Below are 17,937 nucleotides of genomic sequence, written 5' to 3'. Positions count from 1 at the left end.
GAGGTGGGGGGAGACTTTTTAAACAACCCAGAAAAGTGTAGTTAAAAATGAAACTTTTCCATATCTGTCACCCAAGACAACCACTTTTAAAAAATGAGTGTGTAGCCTTCCATAATTTTTGTTGTTCTTTTTTTTGGTCTATATTTGCTTCTGCTTTTGTTTCATTTTGGTGTTTGTTTGTTTGTTTTAAGAGTTAAAGTCCTACAGATTAAGCTGAAATTCCTCATAACCCACTCTCCCGCCCTACTTCCATCCTTGTTGCCTTGCTCCTTCCTTTCCTGACCAAAAAGGAACAAATCATGAAATCGATGTGTAGCCAGTCTAGAGTTATACTCCTGCTATATACATGTATTCATAAACAATGTATAACATTGTTTCCCTTTTTTTTTTTTTTAAATAAATGCAATGATAGTGTACTTAACATGGCACAACTTGCTTTGCTCTCTGTATCCACTCTATCCATATTGACACGTACAGGTCTGATTTATTCTAAAGTATACATTGAAAAGAGAAAACGTTGAGTGATAGGGTAGTCACACTTTCCCCCAACATTTTATTCTGAAATCTACAGAAAAGCTTCAAGATTAGCACAATTAACACCCATAGACCCTTTAGTTACATTTTGCTATGATTGCTAACATTTTTCTAAGATTGTTTTACTTCTCTTACATGTATATTTGAGATTAAATTGCAGACAATTTTAACTCCAAATAATTTAGCATGTGTCTTCTAAGGACATTCTTTCACATACCCCAATACAATTATAACACTCAAGAAATTAAACATTGATACAATAATGCTATCTAGTACACATTACAAAAAGTCTAATATTCAAATTTCCCCTCTTGTCCCAATAATATTCTTACATCCAGTTTGTTTGCGTTTTTTAATCCAGAATCCAAGCAAGAATTGGGCCTTCCCTGCCATCTAGAAAATTCCACATTTTTTTTTTTCTTTCACGACATTGGCATATTTTAATCCAGACCAGTTGTCCTACAAAATACCCTTCAATTTAAATCTAATTTTTCCCCATAAACAAACAAAAAAACCCATTGCTGTTGAGTCGAATTCCAACTCATTTTTTAAACTTTTTTTGTAAGAATACTATATAGATCATGGGGAGAAGTGAAGCATACACATTTCCAATTTGAGTACTTATTTCCAAAATACTCTCCTCAAAGGTTGTATCAATGTACACTCCCTGCAGCAGCATCACCAATACTTGATAATGTCACATTTGTGAATTTTCCCCAATTTGATGAATATGAAATGGTATATTGTTGCTGCTTTATCTTGCATTTCCTGACTGCTGCATGTGAGCATTTTTGCATGTACTTAGTGGTCATTTGGACTTAACTTACTGCTTAATAAACGGCCTGTTCATATCTGTACTAATTCTGGGCCTATTTGCCCTCAGCTCCATCCCTGTCCTCCACCTGCTGGGCTGTTTGGGGAGGGGGGCAAAGACCCCTGTAAGCTCTGTTCCTCAACTTGCATATGAACTGCTTCCAGAAGGCAGAAGATTGAAGGGCAAGACATCAATCTTTTGTAATATATGTTGCAAATAATAATCTCGAAACATGCCAATTGTCTTTTAAGTTTCCTTATGGCATCTTTGAGAGCATAAAACTTATAACTTTTATGTAATGAAAGTTATTGATCTGCTTCTAGTGTCTAGTTTGAAAAGCCCTTAGGCTGGGCTCTCTAGAGAAACAAAACCAGAAACAGCTCACGCGATTGTAGGGATTGGATCGTCAAGTCCTTGAATCAGGATAGAGGGCTTTCCCAACACACAGAGCTGCAGAAACTGGCGAATCCACGTTGAACAAGTCGGTGAGCAGGGCTCCCGCTCACAGGCTGTGACAGTTGACGAGTCCCCAAAGTTAGCAGGCAAGACTGCAAGGTTTCTCCTGAGTCACATAGCTGCAGGGGCTGGTGAACCCAAGATAGGCAGGTCAGGGAGCAGGACTCTTGCTTGCAGGCCATGAAGATTGATGAACCCCAAGATGGACAAGTAAGCTGCTAGCTCAAGTCCCAAGGACTAGAACTCGGATCCAGCCTACAACCAACAACATTTGCAAGGTAAGCAGGAAGGAAATAGGCAGTGGAAGGCAGAGAGATGAAGGCTGAGGGGGCAGTGAGCCGTCACAGGCCCCACCTCCACTAGTACCACTCAGCAGATTCCATCATGGGGGTGATCACATATCAAATGTCAACAGAGAAGTGATCACAACATTATACAACTGCCAGAACACTGAGAATCATGGCCCAGCGAAGTAGACACACAATCTTAACCATCACACTCTTCATGACTCTGAGGTCGTTAAGATGTTTTTCTATATTTTCCTCTATTTGTTCTGATTTTTTTTAGTTTTTACACTTAGGATTTTAGTCCTTCGATCTATATGGAGTTTTTCTCTATGTGTTGGGATCAACTCAATGGCAATGAATTTCAGTTTTCTTTTCTTTTTTTTTTTGGTTTTTTATGGCATGAAACAGGAATTTATTTTGTTTTTCCGTACAGAAGGTCAATCTTCCCAACACCTTTTATTGAACCTTTCCTTCTGATTTCAATGCTTCCTTTATGACATAAGTTTCTACCTATGCTTATGTGACTTCTGGATTCTCTATTATGTTGACTTGATCTGTTTATCTACACTTGCCCTAACATCACCCTGCTCAACACCTGTAACTTTTTAAGTCTTAACATATAGGAAGGAAAGTCCCCCTCTTCTTTTTTCTTCTTTAGAAATGCCTTCTTTATTCTTAAACATTTATTTTTCCATATGAATTTTAGAATCAGTTTTTTGAGTTCCATAAAAACTCCCATTTGGGTTTTTATTGGAATGACATTAAATTTTATACATTACCGGAGTCCTGGTGTTGCAGTGGTTAAGAGCTTGACTGATAACCAAAAGATCAGCAGTTTGAATCCACCAGCCACCTCTTGGAAACCCTATGGGCAGTTCTACTCTGTCCTGTAGGGTCACTATTAGTCAGAATCTACTCAATAGCAGTGGGTTTGGGTTTTGTTTGTTTGTTTGTTCATTTGATGATAATTAACCTTCCCAACTCTGAACATTGTCTTATTTACTATTTATTTAAGTCTTTTATGTGTTTTTCAATAAAGCTTTATAATTTTTCTTCATAAAGGTCATCATGTGTATTTTTAAGATATCTTTTCTAGGAATCCTATATTGTTATTGGGAATGGTATCTTTTTTCCCATTCCATTTTCTGATTGGTGATTGCTAGTATGTAGGGATGCCTTTGATTTTGGTATGTTGTTCTTACATTTAACAACTTTGTCAAATTCTCTTATTAGTTTAATGGTAATTATCTCTTAGATTTTTTACAAAGAAAATCATAGTGTCTACAAGTAACAGTTTTGCCTTCCCCCCCCCCCCCAAGCCTTATGCCTATTTACCTTTTTTGTCTTATTGTACTGGCCAAGACTTCTAGTAAAATATGAATTTCAGATGTGATAGCAGGTATCCAGACCATATTCTTGAACTTAATTAGTTCATTTTTTAGCATATATTTATTGAGTGCCTATTATATGACAGGCACTTTTTTAAGCATAAAGTAAGCAAATTAGGAAGTTATTGTCATATCAATTTTCATTTAATCTTTTAAAAAAATTCTGAAATATTCACAAAATAGAAATATTACTTATGAATGATTTTAAATATTTTTGACAAATCAGGTTTCTGAAATTATAAAAGTCCATGGTCTTTTTTATTGAATTAGGTAAATTATGTGTAATTATTAATTTTGCATGTAAACTTTTTCATTTTTCAAAATAAGTAATAATTTGTAATAAAACTGCACAAGCAATCAAAGCTTTGGCTAATTGTTAATATCAAAGTCATTTATAAATAAGCCATAGAGTAATAATTGAGGAAAAACCCAAAACCCATTCTGTATTATTTAGGAATTCCTACCCAGATAAAATCATGAATTATGGTGTTGGCAAAGAATATTGAATATACCAGGGACTGCCAAAAGAATGAACAATCTGTGTTTGAAGAAGTACAGACAGAATGCTCCTTAGAAGCAAGGATGGCAAGACTCCATTTCACATACTTGGACATATTATCAAGAGGGATCAGTCCCTGAAGAAAGATATCATGCTTGGTATAGTAAAGGGTCAGTGAAACAGAGGAAGACCCTCGATGAGATGGATTGACACAGTGGCTGCAACGATGGGTTCAAGCATAACAACAATTGTGAGAATGGCTCAGGACTGGGTGTGTTTTATTCTGTTGTGCATATGTTCACTCTGAGTCGGAACCGACTCAACCGCACCTGACAACCTGACAACAAAACCCAGATGACCCTACTGCCTATGTAAGTGAGGAAAAAATGGGCTAAATATGAACAATTAAATAATAATGAATGTGTGCAAAAACAAAACTAAAAAGCTTCTCTGATAACTGAAACAATCAATACTAAAGTAATAGACTAACAAAGATGATTCAATACTGTGATTCAAAAAGAGTACTCCAAAACTGAGGTGCTTGGCGTAACTAAAATGGCTGACACAGGTCTCGATTGGACTCCATTTTGGCTTAAACCCCTGCTTTTGCTTGTGAAGTATGAGCACTACTCTCAGGTAAAAAGCTTTATTTTGCAAACAAATGTGGTTATGCTTGCTTCTAGGAAGTGTGTGCAGATTGTTTGGGGGGAGGGAATGCTTGTCCTCAGGAAGGATGCATTTGAAAATCGATTAACTGATATGAAGAAAGGTCTGTTTGTGGTTGCAGTCACCCTAGCTTTCCTGTATAAAAACCCTGCATTCCAAACATGGCACTATAGAAAGAAGCACCATGCTGTCTCTTTGCAACAAAGACCTGAAAAACTAAGCAAAATAGGCACAAATGTCAATCCTGGAACTCTAAGTATCAAATGAAAGGATGAAGAACTCAATCAAGCTGTGAATGGAATAAGAAACTAACAGAGAACAGAGAACGAGGAGAGCTACAGAGCAGGGGTCCCCTACCAGCTAATACTGCAGGAATTCTCCATCTTGGACTGCAGCCACCAAGGAAGACAGACAGGCAGTATGGGAAGGCAACTTCTTAGAGCTCCCCACAGGAGACAGAGCACCCAGTAACCAGGGATACACCCTTTCCCATCTCCCACCCTTCTTACCTATACAAGGCCTCTGCTGCTTTCCAGTAGGCCATGGTAACTCGGCCAGAGAGACACCAGCTCTCTGCAGCACAGATTCACCATCTTGGACCACAGCCACCAAGGACAGCAGGCAGGGAATATGGGAAGGCAACATTGTGGAGCTTCCAACAGAAGATAGAGCACCCAGGAACCATGGACATGGACACACACTTGCCCACCTTCTATCCTTCTTCCCTCTAAGTGGCCTTACTGCCACCCTGGTCCTCCCTATGCCCATCAGCTGGGTCCTTCAGCACCATATTTTGTTTGTTTCTGTTTTGGGATCTCCCCCCCTCCTTGGTTTTCTTTGTTTGTTTTTTTGGATTTTTTTTTATTTATTTTTAATTAATTTATTTATTTGGCTTTTCATATTTCTTCTCTCTCTCCTCCTTCCTTTCTTTCCTTTCTCCCACCCAGCTGGCGATGTGTGCCATCCCCTTCCCTTCTTGAGAGGCTGTGCCACACCACTCAGCTAGAAAGCCATTGACATATGGCCTCCCCCGGTCCACATTGCCCCCAAAAACAGGCTCCACAAGCACATGGCCTCATCAGGTCCACCCTGTCCCACTTGCCAAATCCTACTATGCCAACACTTTTTTTTAGTTTTTTTTTTGCATTTCTTTCTCTCTCTTCTTTCTCTCACCCAGTTAGCTCCACACATCACATCCTCTCCCTTCCCTCCTGCCTATCTGCACTGAATGCTAAGGGTTGCACATATGAACAGCACTAACATAGCCCCTTGGAACCTGCCCTGCATTACTCCCAGCCCTGCCCTGTTGGGCCCAGTTCATCCCACAAATGATCCATCCCTGCCCATCCCCCTCAGACTTGCCCTGCTGCACCATAGCTGACCAAATGGCCCTGTCCACTTAGGCAAGGTACTGAAAAGTATTGTGGTCACAGAGGAGCAAGCAACAAAATATGCCCAACCCACCTGCCCAGACATGACCAAATAAAACAAACAAAAAAAGGATGAAACAAACAAATCTATACTCAATAAATGAGGAAAATAATTCCTGAATCTCTCGGAGACAGCAGGCAATATCAAAACATATAAAAAAAGTCAGGACAGGATGACTACAGAAAGCGCCCAAAATAAAACACCAGATGACTTTCCAGTAGAAAAGCTACTGGGACTGCCTGATAGGGAATTTAAAACTCTAATATTTTTAATATTCAGGGATCTCTGAGAGTTGAAGGAATATGCAGACAAAAATAAGAGAAAAAAAAGAAAAAATCATGGAAATTAAAGACAAAATCAGGAAAACACAGACAAAGCAAAAGAAGAATTCAGGAAAATAATACAGGAGCAAAATGTCAAAATAAATGAGCAACCAGACATCATACAAAAACAGCAATTAGAAATTCAGAAGATAAACAACAAGATTTCAGAAATGGACAGTACAATAGATTTTAGGAGAAGATTTGAAAGAGTAGAAGAGAGGATCAGTGAAATTGAAGACAAATCCTTGGATACCACAACGTGTTTGAGGAAAAATCAGAGAAAAGAATGAAGAAAAAAGACGAAACCTTGAGAATGATGTGGGATACAATCAAAAATAAAAATTTGCATGTGATCAGAGTCCCAGAACAGGAGGAAAAAGCAGAAAACACACACACACAAAAATCATTGAAGATTTGCTGACAGAAAATTTCCTGGATATCATGAAAGATGAAAAGCTGACCATCCAAGAACCACAATGAACCCCATACAGGTTAGACCCCTCTCCCCCCCAAAAAATCACCAAGACATATCATAACCACACGTAGTGAAACCAAAAAAAAAGGAAGAATCCTAAGAGTAGCTTGAGAAAAACAAAAAATCATATATGAAGGAAAATAATAAAACTAAGATGTGATTACTTGGCAGAAACCATACAGGCAAGAAGGCAATAAGATCATATATATATAAAAACCTTCAGGAAAAAAATTGCTAACCAGGAATAATATATCCTGCAAAACTCTCACTCAAATATAATAGTGAAATTAGAACAATTCCAGATAAACAGAAATTAAGGGAACATGTAAAAACCAAATCAAACTTAGAAGAATTATTAAAGGGAACCTTTCAGTTAGAGAATCAACAACATCAGACAACACCCTGAAACTACCACACAGGACAGCATCAGTCAGATACCAATCTAGGTAATGAACCCTCAGGGATAAAAACAAAACTAAAAGATTTACAACAGTGAACCAGAGAGGTCAATCTGTAAATGACAACAATGTCAGAACAATAAAAGTGGGAATAAATGGTATAGATATAGAACTTTCAAAAGAAGAAGTTGCAATGATATCAAGTAATAAAGGCTGGTTTAAACTTAGGAAGATAGGGGTAAATTTCAAGGTAACCACAAAGAAAGTTAACAAACTTAGCATTGCAATAAAGAAGAAAAACATAAAATCTCAATAAACAAGAAATATACAAAAATGAAAAAAAAAATCCACAAAAAAAAGGAATTCAGCACAGAAAAGTAAGAGGAACAAAGAAAATGTCAGCACCCCCCCCAAAAAAAAGCACTACAAAATGATAGCGATAAACATATCAATAATCCTCACTGAACATAAATGGCCTAAATGCACCTATAAAGAGACAGGCAGTGACAGAATGCATTAAAAAACAGGACCCATCAATACGCTGTCTATAAAAGACACACTTTAGAAACAAAGATATAAATACATTAAAAATCAAAGGATGGAAAACAATATATTAAGCAAACAGCAACCAAAAAAGAGTAGGAGTGGCAATACAACTCTCCAACAAAATAGACTTTAAAATAAAGTCCAGTATAAAAGACAAGAAAGAACAATACATGATGATTAAAGGAACAAGCCACTCATGAGGACATAACCATAATGAACATCCACACACTCAATGACAGGGCTCCAAAATACATAAAACAAATTCTAACAGCACTGAAGAGAAATTTAAAGTTCCACAATAGTAGTGGGAGACTTCAGCACACCACTCTCAGTAAAGGACAGAACATCTAGAAAGAAACTCAGAGATACAGAAAATCTAAAGGCCATAATCAACCAACTTGACCTCATAGACATATATAGAAAGCTCCACCCAAGAGCAGTGTCATGGATTGAATTGTGTCCCCCCAAAATATGTGCATCAATTAGGCTAGGCCATAATTCCCAGCATTGTGTGATTGTCCACCATTTTGTCATCTGATGTGATTTTCCTATGTGTTGTAAATCATATCTCTATGATGATAATGATATGAGATCACTGGAAGATATGTTAATGAGGCAGGACTCAATCTACAATATAGATTGTGTCTTAAGCCAATCTTTTCTGAAATATAAAAGACAGAAGCAAGCAGAGAGACAAGAAGACCCCATATTTACAAGAAACATGAGCCAGGAAAATAGCGTGACCTTTGGACCCGGGGTCCCTGCCCTGAGAAGCTCTTCAGCTGGGGAAGATTGAAGACAAGGACCTTCCTCCAGAGCTGACACAGACAGAAACAGTTTTCCTGGAGGTGGCACCCTGAATTAGGACTTCTAGCCTAACTAGACTGTGAGAGAATAAACTTCTCTCTTTTAAAGCCAACCACTTGTGGTATCTCTGTTATTGCAGCACTAGATAACTAAGACGAGCAACAAGGCACACATTCTTCTCCAACACACATGGAACATTCTCCAGAATAGACCACATCTTAGGCCAAAACTCTCAACAAAATCCAAAACATTGAGATAATACAAAGCATCTTCTCTGATCACAATGCCGTAAAGGTAGAAATTAATAGCAGGAAGAGAAAGGGAAAATATATATATATACAGAAACTGAATAACACCTTGCTTGCAAACCACTGGGTAATAGAAGAAATCAAAGATGGGATCAAAAACTTCCAAGAATCAAATGAGAACAAATATATATCATATTAAAACCTTTAAAACACAGCAAAGGTAGTGCTCAGAGGTCAATTTATAGCAATAACGTACACATGAAAAAAGAAGAAAGGGACAAAATCAAAATAGTAGCTATAGAATTCAAGCAAATAAGAAGAGAGCAAGAAAAGAAGTCCACAGCCACCAGAAGAAAGGAAATAATAAGTATCAGAGCAGAAATAAATGAAATAGAGACTAGAAAAACAATAGAAACAATCAACAAAACCAAAAGTTGGACCTTTGCAAGGATCAACAAAATTGACAAACCACTGGCCAATTGACAGAAGAAAAACAAGAGAGGTTGCAAATGAAATGGGGGACATTACAACAGACCAACTGAAATAAAAAGGATCATAACAGGGTACTCTGGAAAACTACACTCCAAAAAATTTGAAAACCTAGAGAAAATGGACAAATTTCTAGAAACGCACTACCTACCTAAACTACACAAACTGAAGTAAAAAATCTGAACAGATATAAAACAGAAAGAGATTGAAAAATAATTAGAACCGCCCCCCCCCCCAAAAAAATCCTTGGCTCAGATGGCTTCACTGGAGAATTTTGCCAAACATTCAGAGAAGAGCTTGCACCAGTACTATTCAAACTATTTCAGAACATAGAAAAGAAAGGGATAATTCCAAATTCAATCTATGAAGCCAGCATAACCCTGATATCAAAACCAAAGACACCACAAAAAAAGAAAATTACAAAGCAATATCTCTCATGAATGTAGATGCAAAAATTCTCAACAAAATTCTAGCCAATAAAATTCAGCATCATATAAAAAAAATAGTAACACACACCACGACCAAGTGGAATCCATACCAGGTAGGCAAGTATGGTCCAACATTAGAAAATCAATTAATGTAATCCACCACATAAATAAAAGAATCACATAATTATCTCAATTGATGCAGAAAAGGCATTTGATAAAGCCCAACACTCATTCCTGATAAAAAACTCTCAATAAAATAGGCATAGGAGGGAAATTCCTCAACATAATAAAGGGTATCTATAGAAAACCAACGGCCAACATCATTCTTAACGGAGAGAGGCTAAAAACATTCCCCTTGAGAACAGGAACAAGATAAGGACCCACTTTATTACCACTCCTATTTAACATTGTGCTGGAAGTCCTAGTTAGAGCAATAAGGCAAGAAAAAGAAACAAAGGCATCCCAATTGGTAAGAAAGAAGTAAAACTGTCCCAATTTGCAGATGATATGATATTATATAGAGAGAACCCAAAAGACTCCACAAAAGAACTACCGGAACTAATAGAAAAATTCAGCTGAGTAGCAGGAAACAAAATAAATATACAAAAATTAGTTGGATTCCTAAACACCAATAAAGAGAACCAGGAAAAGGAAATCAGGAAAGTGGTATCATTTATAATAGCCCCTGAAAAAATAAAATACTTAGGAGTAAATCTAACCAGAGACATAAAAAACCTATACAAAGAAAATTAGAAAACACTACTGCAAGAAGCCAAATGAGCCCTACGTAAATGGAAAAACATACTATACTCATGGATAGGTAGGCTCAACCTTGTAAAAATATCAAATCTATCCAAAGCAATCTACAAATACAATGCAATCCCAATCCAAGTACCAACAGGATTACTCAACAAGTGGAAAAGCTAATCATTTACTTTATAAGGAAAGAAAAGAAGCCCCGAATATTAAAGCACTATTGAAGAAGAAGAAGAATGAAATAGAAGGATTTGCACTACCTGACCTCAGAACCTACTATACAACTACAGTAGTCAAAACAGCCTGGTAATGGTACAATGACAGACACATTGATCAATGGAACAGAATTAAGGACCCAGATGTAAATCCATCCACCTATACTCTCTTGATCTTTGACAAAGCCACAAAGTCCATTAAATGGGGAAAAGACAGTCTTTTCAACAAATGGCACTGGCAAAACTGGATGTCCATCTGTAAAAAAAAATGAAACAGGACCCATATCACATGCCACATACAAAAATTAATTCTAAATGGATAGAAGACGTAAATATAAAAACAAAAACTATAAAAATTAAAAGAAAAAATAGGTCAAGGATAAAGGTCCTAATACGTGGCATAAACAGGATAAAAACCATAACTAACAATACATAAACACGAGAAGATAAGCTAGATAACTGGAATCTTCTAAAAGCTAAATATTTATGCTCCTCAAAAGAGTACACCAAAAGAGTAAAAAACAAACAAAAATTGCTATGACAAATCTGACGAAGGTCTAATATCTAAAATCTACAGGAAAATCCAACACCTCTACAACAAAAAGACAACCCAATTAAAAAATTGGCAAAGGATATGAACAGACATTTCACCAAAGAAGCCCTTCAGACACCTAACAGATACATGAGGAAATTCTCACAATCACCTTTAGAGAAGTGGAAATCAAAACCGCAATGAGATACCAATTCATCTCAACACTACTGGCATGAATCAAATTAAAAAAAAAGAAAATAACAAATGTTGGAGAGGCTGTGGGAAAATTGGAACACTTAGACACTGCTGGTGGGAATGTAAAATGGTACAACCATTTTGGAAAAAGATATGGTGTTTTCTTAAAAACTAGAAATAGAAATACCATAAGACCTAGCATTCCCACTGCTAGGAATATATCCTAGAGAAATAAGAGCTATGACATGAAGAGACTGATGCACTCTCATGTTCAGTGCAGCATTATTCACAATAGCAAAAAATGGAAGCAACCTAAGTGCCCATCAACAGAAGAATGGATAAACAAACTATGGTACTACACACAATAGAATACTATACAACAATAAAGAACAATGAGGAATCTGGGAAACATCTCACAACATGAATGAACCTGGAGAGCATTATGCTGAGTGAAGTAAGTCAATCACAAGAGGCAAATACTGCACGAGACCACACAAAAGGAAACAATCTTTGATGGTTACTAGGGAGGGGGTGTGGAGAGGGAAAAACATTAGCTAGAAAATGGATAAGTGGCAAATTTGGTGAAGGGTAAGACAGTACACAATACTGGGCAAGTCAGCAAACTTGACCACGGCAAGATCATGGAAGCTTCATAGACACACACAATCTCCCTGAGGGACCGAAAACGGTCTCAGGCAACATCTAGCTCAATTGGCATAACATAGTTTATAAAGAAAATATCCTACATCCTACTTTGGTGAGTAACGTCTGGGGTCTTAAAAGCTTGTGAGTAGCTGTCGAAGATACTCCACTGGCCCCACCCCATCTACCAAGGGAGAATGAAGAACACCAAAAACACAAGGGAAAAATTAGTCCAAAGGACTAATAGAGCACAACTACCACAGCCTCCACTAGACTGAGTCCAGCGCAACTAAATGGTGCCCAGATACCACCACTGACTTCTCTGACAGGGATCACAATAGAGGGTCCCAGATAGAGTTGGAGAAAAATATAGAACAAAACTCAAACTCACAAAAAAAGAGCACACTTACTGGCCTGACAGAGACTGGAAAAACCTCGAGAGTATGGGCCCTGGACACCGTTTTAACTCAGTACTAAAGTCACTCATGAGGTTCATCCTTCAACCAAAGATTAGACAGGCCCATAAAACAAAATGAGACTAAACAAGCAAACCAGCTTGGGGCAGGAATGAGGGGACAGGAAGGGACAGGAAAGCTAGCAACAGGGAACCCAAAGTTGAGAAGAAGAGTGTAGACATGTCAAGAGGTTGGCAAATAATGTCTTAGAATAATATGTGTATTCATTGTTTAATGAGAAACTAATTTGTTCTGTAAACCTTCATCTAAAGTACAATTAAAAAAATAAAACAAACCTGCATTCCTTTATGAAAATTGGAGCACTTTGTTCTTTACCTAGTGTTGCCCAACTATAGCTGTCCTATTCCTCAATAAAACTCATTTCTTTTCTACTCCTAACACAGTAAAACTTTTGTTCTTTGACAATAAGAAGGCTAGGAGGAGTCATTGGTGTGCTGACAAATGTTTAACAACCAGCTCCCATGGAAATAAAGCCCCGTGTTGGTGGCTATATCCCCACACGTCTTGCATGTTGCTGTGATGCTGGGAGCTATGCCACTGGTATTTCAAATACCAGCAGGGTCACCCATGGTCAATAGGTTTCAGCTGAGCTTCCAGACTAAGGCAGACTAGGAGGAAGGACCTGGCAGTCTAGTCCTGAAAAAATATTAGCCAAAGAAAACCTTACGAATAACAGTAGAACATTTTCTGATATACTGTGGGAAGTTGAGCCCCTCAGGTTGGAAGGCACCCAAAACACGACTAGGGAAGAGCTGCTTCCTCAATATAGAGTCAACTTTAATGATGGAGTCAAGCTTTCTGGACTCTCATTTGCTGATGTGACATGACTCAAAATGAAAAGAAACAGCTGCAAACATCCATTAATAATAGGATGTGAAATGTACAATGTATGAATCCAGGAAAATTGCAAGTTGCTAAAAATGAAATGGAATGCATAAACATCGATATCCTAAGCATTAGTGAGCTGAAATGGACTGGTATTGGCCATTTTGCATCAGACAGTCATATGGTATACTATGCCAGGAATGATAGATTAAAGAGGAATGGCATTTCATTCATTATCCAAAAGAACATTTCAAGATATACCCTGAAGTACAATGCTGTCAGTAATAGGACAATGTCCATGTGAATACAGGGAAGACCAGTTAATACAACCATTATTTGCTTTTACACACCAACCACTAATGCTAAAGATGAGGAAATTGAAGATTTCTACCAGCTTTGCAGTCCGAAATTGATCAATCATGCAATCAAAATACGTTGATAATTACTGGTGATTGGAATGTAAAAGTTGGAAACAAAGAAGAAGGAACAAAGTTGGAAAATATGACCTTGGTGATTGAAATGATGCTGGAGATCACCTGATAAAATTTTGCAAGACCAACAACTTATTCATTGCAAATAGCTTTTTTCAACAACATAAATTGTGACCATACACGTGGACCTCACTAGGTGGAATACACAGGAATCAAATTGACTACATCTACGAAAAGAGACGATGGAAAAGCTCAATATCATCAGGCAGAACAAGGCCAGGGGCTGACAGTAGAACAGACTATCAATTGCTCATATGCAAGTTCAAGGTGAAGCTGAAGAAAGTTAGAACAAGTTCATGAGAGCCAAAGTATGACCTTGAGTATACTCCACCTGAATTTAAAGGTCATCTCAAGAACAGATTTGATGCATTGAACACTAATGACTGAAGACCAGATGAAGTGTGGAATGACATCAAGGACATCATATGTGAAGAAAGCAAGAGGTCATTAAAAAGATAGGAAAGAAAGAAAGAAAAAACCAAAACGGATGTCAGAAAAGAGCCTGAAACTTGCTCTTGAACGTCAAGTAGCTAAAGTGAAAGGAAGAACTGATGAAGTAAAAGAGCTGAACAGGAGATTTCAAAGGGCGGCTCGAGAAAACAAAAAAGGTATTACAATGAAATATGCAGAGACCTAGATTTAGAAAATCCAAACAGAAGAACACACTCAACATTTCTCAAGCTGAAAGAACCGAAGAAAAAATTCAAGCCTTGAGTTACAATACTGAAGGATTCTACGGGGAAGATACTGAACAACACCAAAAAACAAAACAAATCCAAGCCCGTTGCCGACAGGAAGCATTAAAAGAAGATGGAAGGAATACACAGAGTCACTGTACCAAAAAGAATTTGTTGACATTCAACCATTTTAGGAAGTAGCATACGATCAAGAACCAATGATACTAAAGGAAGAAGTCCAAGCTGCACTGAAGGCATTGATGATAAACAAGGTTCCAGGAATTAACTGAATGCCAGTTGAGATGTTTCAACAAACAGATGCAGCACTGGAAGTGCTCACGCATCCATGCCAAGAAATTTGAAAGACAGCTACCTGGCCAACTGATTGGAAGAGGTCCATATTTTCACCACTTCAAAGAAGGATGATCCAACAGAATGTGGAAATTCTGAAACGATATCATTAATATCACACACAATTAAAATTTTGCTGAAGACCATTCAAAAGCAGCTGTAACAGTACATAAACAAGGAACTGCCAGAAATTCAAGCTGGATTCAGGAGAGGATGTAGAACGAGGGATATCATTGCTGACGTCAGATGGATCTTGGCTGAAAGCAGAGAATACCAGAAAGATGTTGAGCTGTGTTTTATTGACTTTGCAAAGGCATTTGACTGTGTGGATCATAACAAGTTATGGATAACATTGTGAAGAATGGGAATTCCTGAACACTTAACTGTGCTCATGAGGAACTTGTTCGTAGACCAAGAAAGAGTCGTTCATACAGAACAAGGTGATATTGCATGATTTAAAATCAGGAAAGTTGTGTATCAGGGTTGTGTCTTTTCATCGTAATTATTCAATCTGTATGCTGAGCAAATCATCTGAGAAGCTGGACTATATGAAGAAGAATGGGGCATCAGGATTGGTGGAAGACTCATTAACAACATGCGATATGCAGATGAAACAAACTTGCTTGCCAAAAGCGAAAAAGACTTGAAACACTTACTGATAGAGTTCAAAGACCACAACCTTCAGGATGGATGATACCTTAACATTAAGAAAACAAAAATCCTCACAACTAGACCAATAAGCAACATCATGATAGATGGAGAAAATATTGAAGTTGTCGAAGATTTCAAAACCCTTAGAACTGTAGATACAAGGAGTAAACCCTAATATAAACTATGCACTTCAGTTAATAGTTGTGTATCAATATTGGTTCATCAATTGTAACAAATGTACCACACCAATGCACTGTTAATACTAGGACGAGCTATGTGTTTGGGTATTTGGGAACTCTTTGTACTATCTCCATTCGATTATTTGGTAATCTGAACCAGTTACAAAAATAGTCTATTAATAAAAATATTATTATTGCAATAAAAAAAAGTGCTTTTAAATGATTAAATATATTTTTGATTATAACACATACTAAAGATTTTATTTTGTTTCTGGATTCAGGGCCTATTTTATGTTGGATGCATTTTGGTTCTCTAAGGCAGTGTGTTTCAAATTTTACCATGTCTACCAATCTCCTAGGAGCCCTGGTGGTATAGTGGTTAAGCATTTAGCTACTAATTGAAAAGTCAGTGGTTCAAAGCCACCACCAGCTCCACAGGAGAAAAATGTGGCAATCTGCATCTGTAAAGATTTACAGCCTTGGAAATCTTATTGGACAGTTCTACTCTGCTCTATAGGGTCACTATAAGTTAGAATTGACTCAGCTGCAACAGGTTTGGTTTGGTGTTGCCAATTACCTGGAGCCCCAGGGTGGTACAAATGGTTAGGAGCTCAGCTGCTAACACATCCACCCAGAGATGCCATAAAAGAAAAATCTAGAGATCTACTTCCCAAAAACCATCCATTGAAAACCTTATGTATGGAGCACAATTCTACTCTGACATACATGGAGTCACCATGAGTCAGAATTGACTCTACTGCCAACTGGTTTAAAAAAAAAAAAAAAAAATCACTCAGGGTCTTGTTAAAATGCAGATTTTGAGCTAATAGGTTTGGGGTGAGTGTTCTGCATTTCTAACAAGCTCCCTGGTGATCTCCAGGCTGCTGACTGATAGGCATGAAACAAACATTACCAGAGGACCCAGTCTCTACCCTCTGATTTCTGCTCTCAAAATAAGGAGGGAAGAAAAACATACAAGGAAATAAGCGTTTTCATGGCAATGCTAACCAGTGGTTTTTCTGGTTATTTTTAAAATATCAAGCTTTAAAGGGCTGTTTTCACTGGCTCCCTTCCTGACTCACTCTCATTTTTTTTTTCCCAAAGGCATTGGCACTCCTTGTTTTAATTAAATGAACCAGCTGAGACTGGAAGTTAATTTACCTGAGTGAAACGCAACATGTCAGCTTATAGGGCCACCAAATATTTGCAGTTGTACAAGGAAGTGCATGTCATGTTCTAGAGACTGTAAAGGTCACTGCTAGGCTTTGTCCTACCCAGACAAGGGCTACTTTGGTGTTAGCAAGGACATAATGTTACTTGAAGGAGGGTCTTAAGATAGGTGGCAAACAAGATGAGGGAGGTGGCTGTATTTTACAAACACCATGTTCCCAGATAGTCATGTTGTTGTTGTTGTCATTGCTGTTGTTACTCATAGCGATCATGCATGACGGAATAGAACTGCCCCCATAGGGTTTCCCAGGCAGTAATCTTTACAAGAGCAGATCACCAGGTCTTTTCTCCTGCAGAATGCCTGGTAGGTTCGAACTGCCAAACTCTTGGCTAGCAGGAACATGCTTAAGGCACAGCACAGTGTAAAGTCTCAAAGAGGATGGGCATTCCAGTTCTTCCATAAACTATCTGAGTCTCAGTTTCCCCATCTGTAAGATGAGATAAGAGTTCAATGCTTTTTAAGGGCCTTTTTTATTTTTTATTCTAAGCATAATGTTCATTCCAAATCAGGGTCAAGCTCTCCCTTTTCTAAGGTGACGTCTTCAAGTTTCCAACAGCAAACCATCCCCATGCTCATCGCTCAACTGATCCATAGAACAGTGGTCATATGAGGCTCCTGGCCTCCCAGCTGCCTGACTTCACATCTCAAAGCCAAGGAGGAGTCTAGTCCCAGGATGGGCCTTCTCTCCTGGGCAGGACAGGGTCAACCCCAGGATGCTGGCTGCTGAACACAGAAGAGAACATGCTTCCTGCAGCCCTGACCACCGTCTCCACTGACCTCCGATGGTCTTAGGGACATCTGGTTGTAGAAGTTCCTGGCTCCATCTGGAGTCAAAGGAGATTTTTACTGCGGTTGGACAAACTCAAAACATTAATTAAGGAAATGGCTGAATGGGCAGCCAGCACTAACGAGAGCACCTATTTGCAG

The sequence above is a fragment of the Elephas maximus genome, chromosome 3 (genome assembly GCF_024166365.1).
Source record: "Elephas maximus indicus isolate mEleMax1 chromosome 3, mEleMax1 primary haplotype, whole genome shotgun sequence".
Lineage (NCBI taxonomy): Eukaryota > Metazoa > Chordata > Mammalia > Proboscidea > Elephantidae > Elephas > Elephas maximus.
This window is presented reverse-complemented; position numbering follows the sequence as displayed.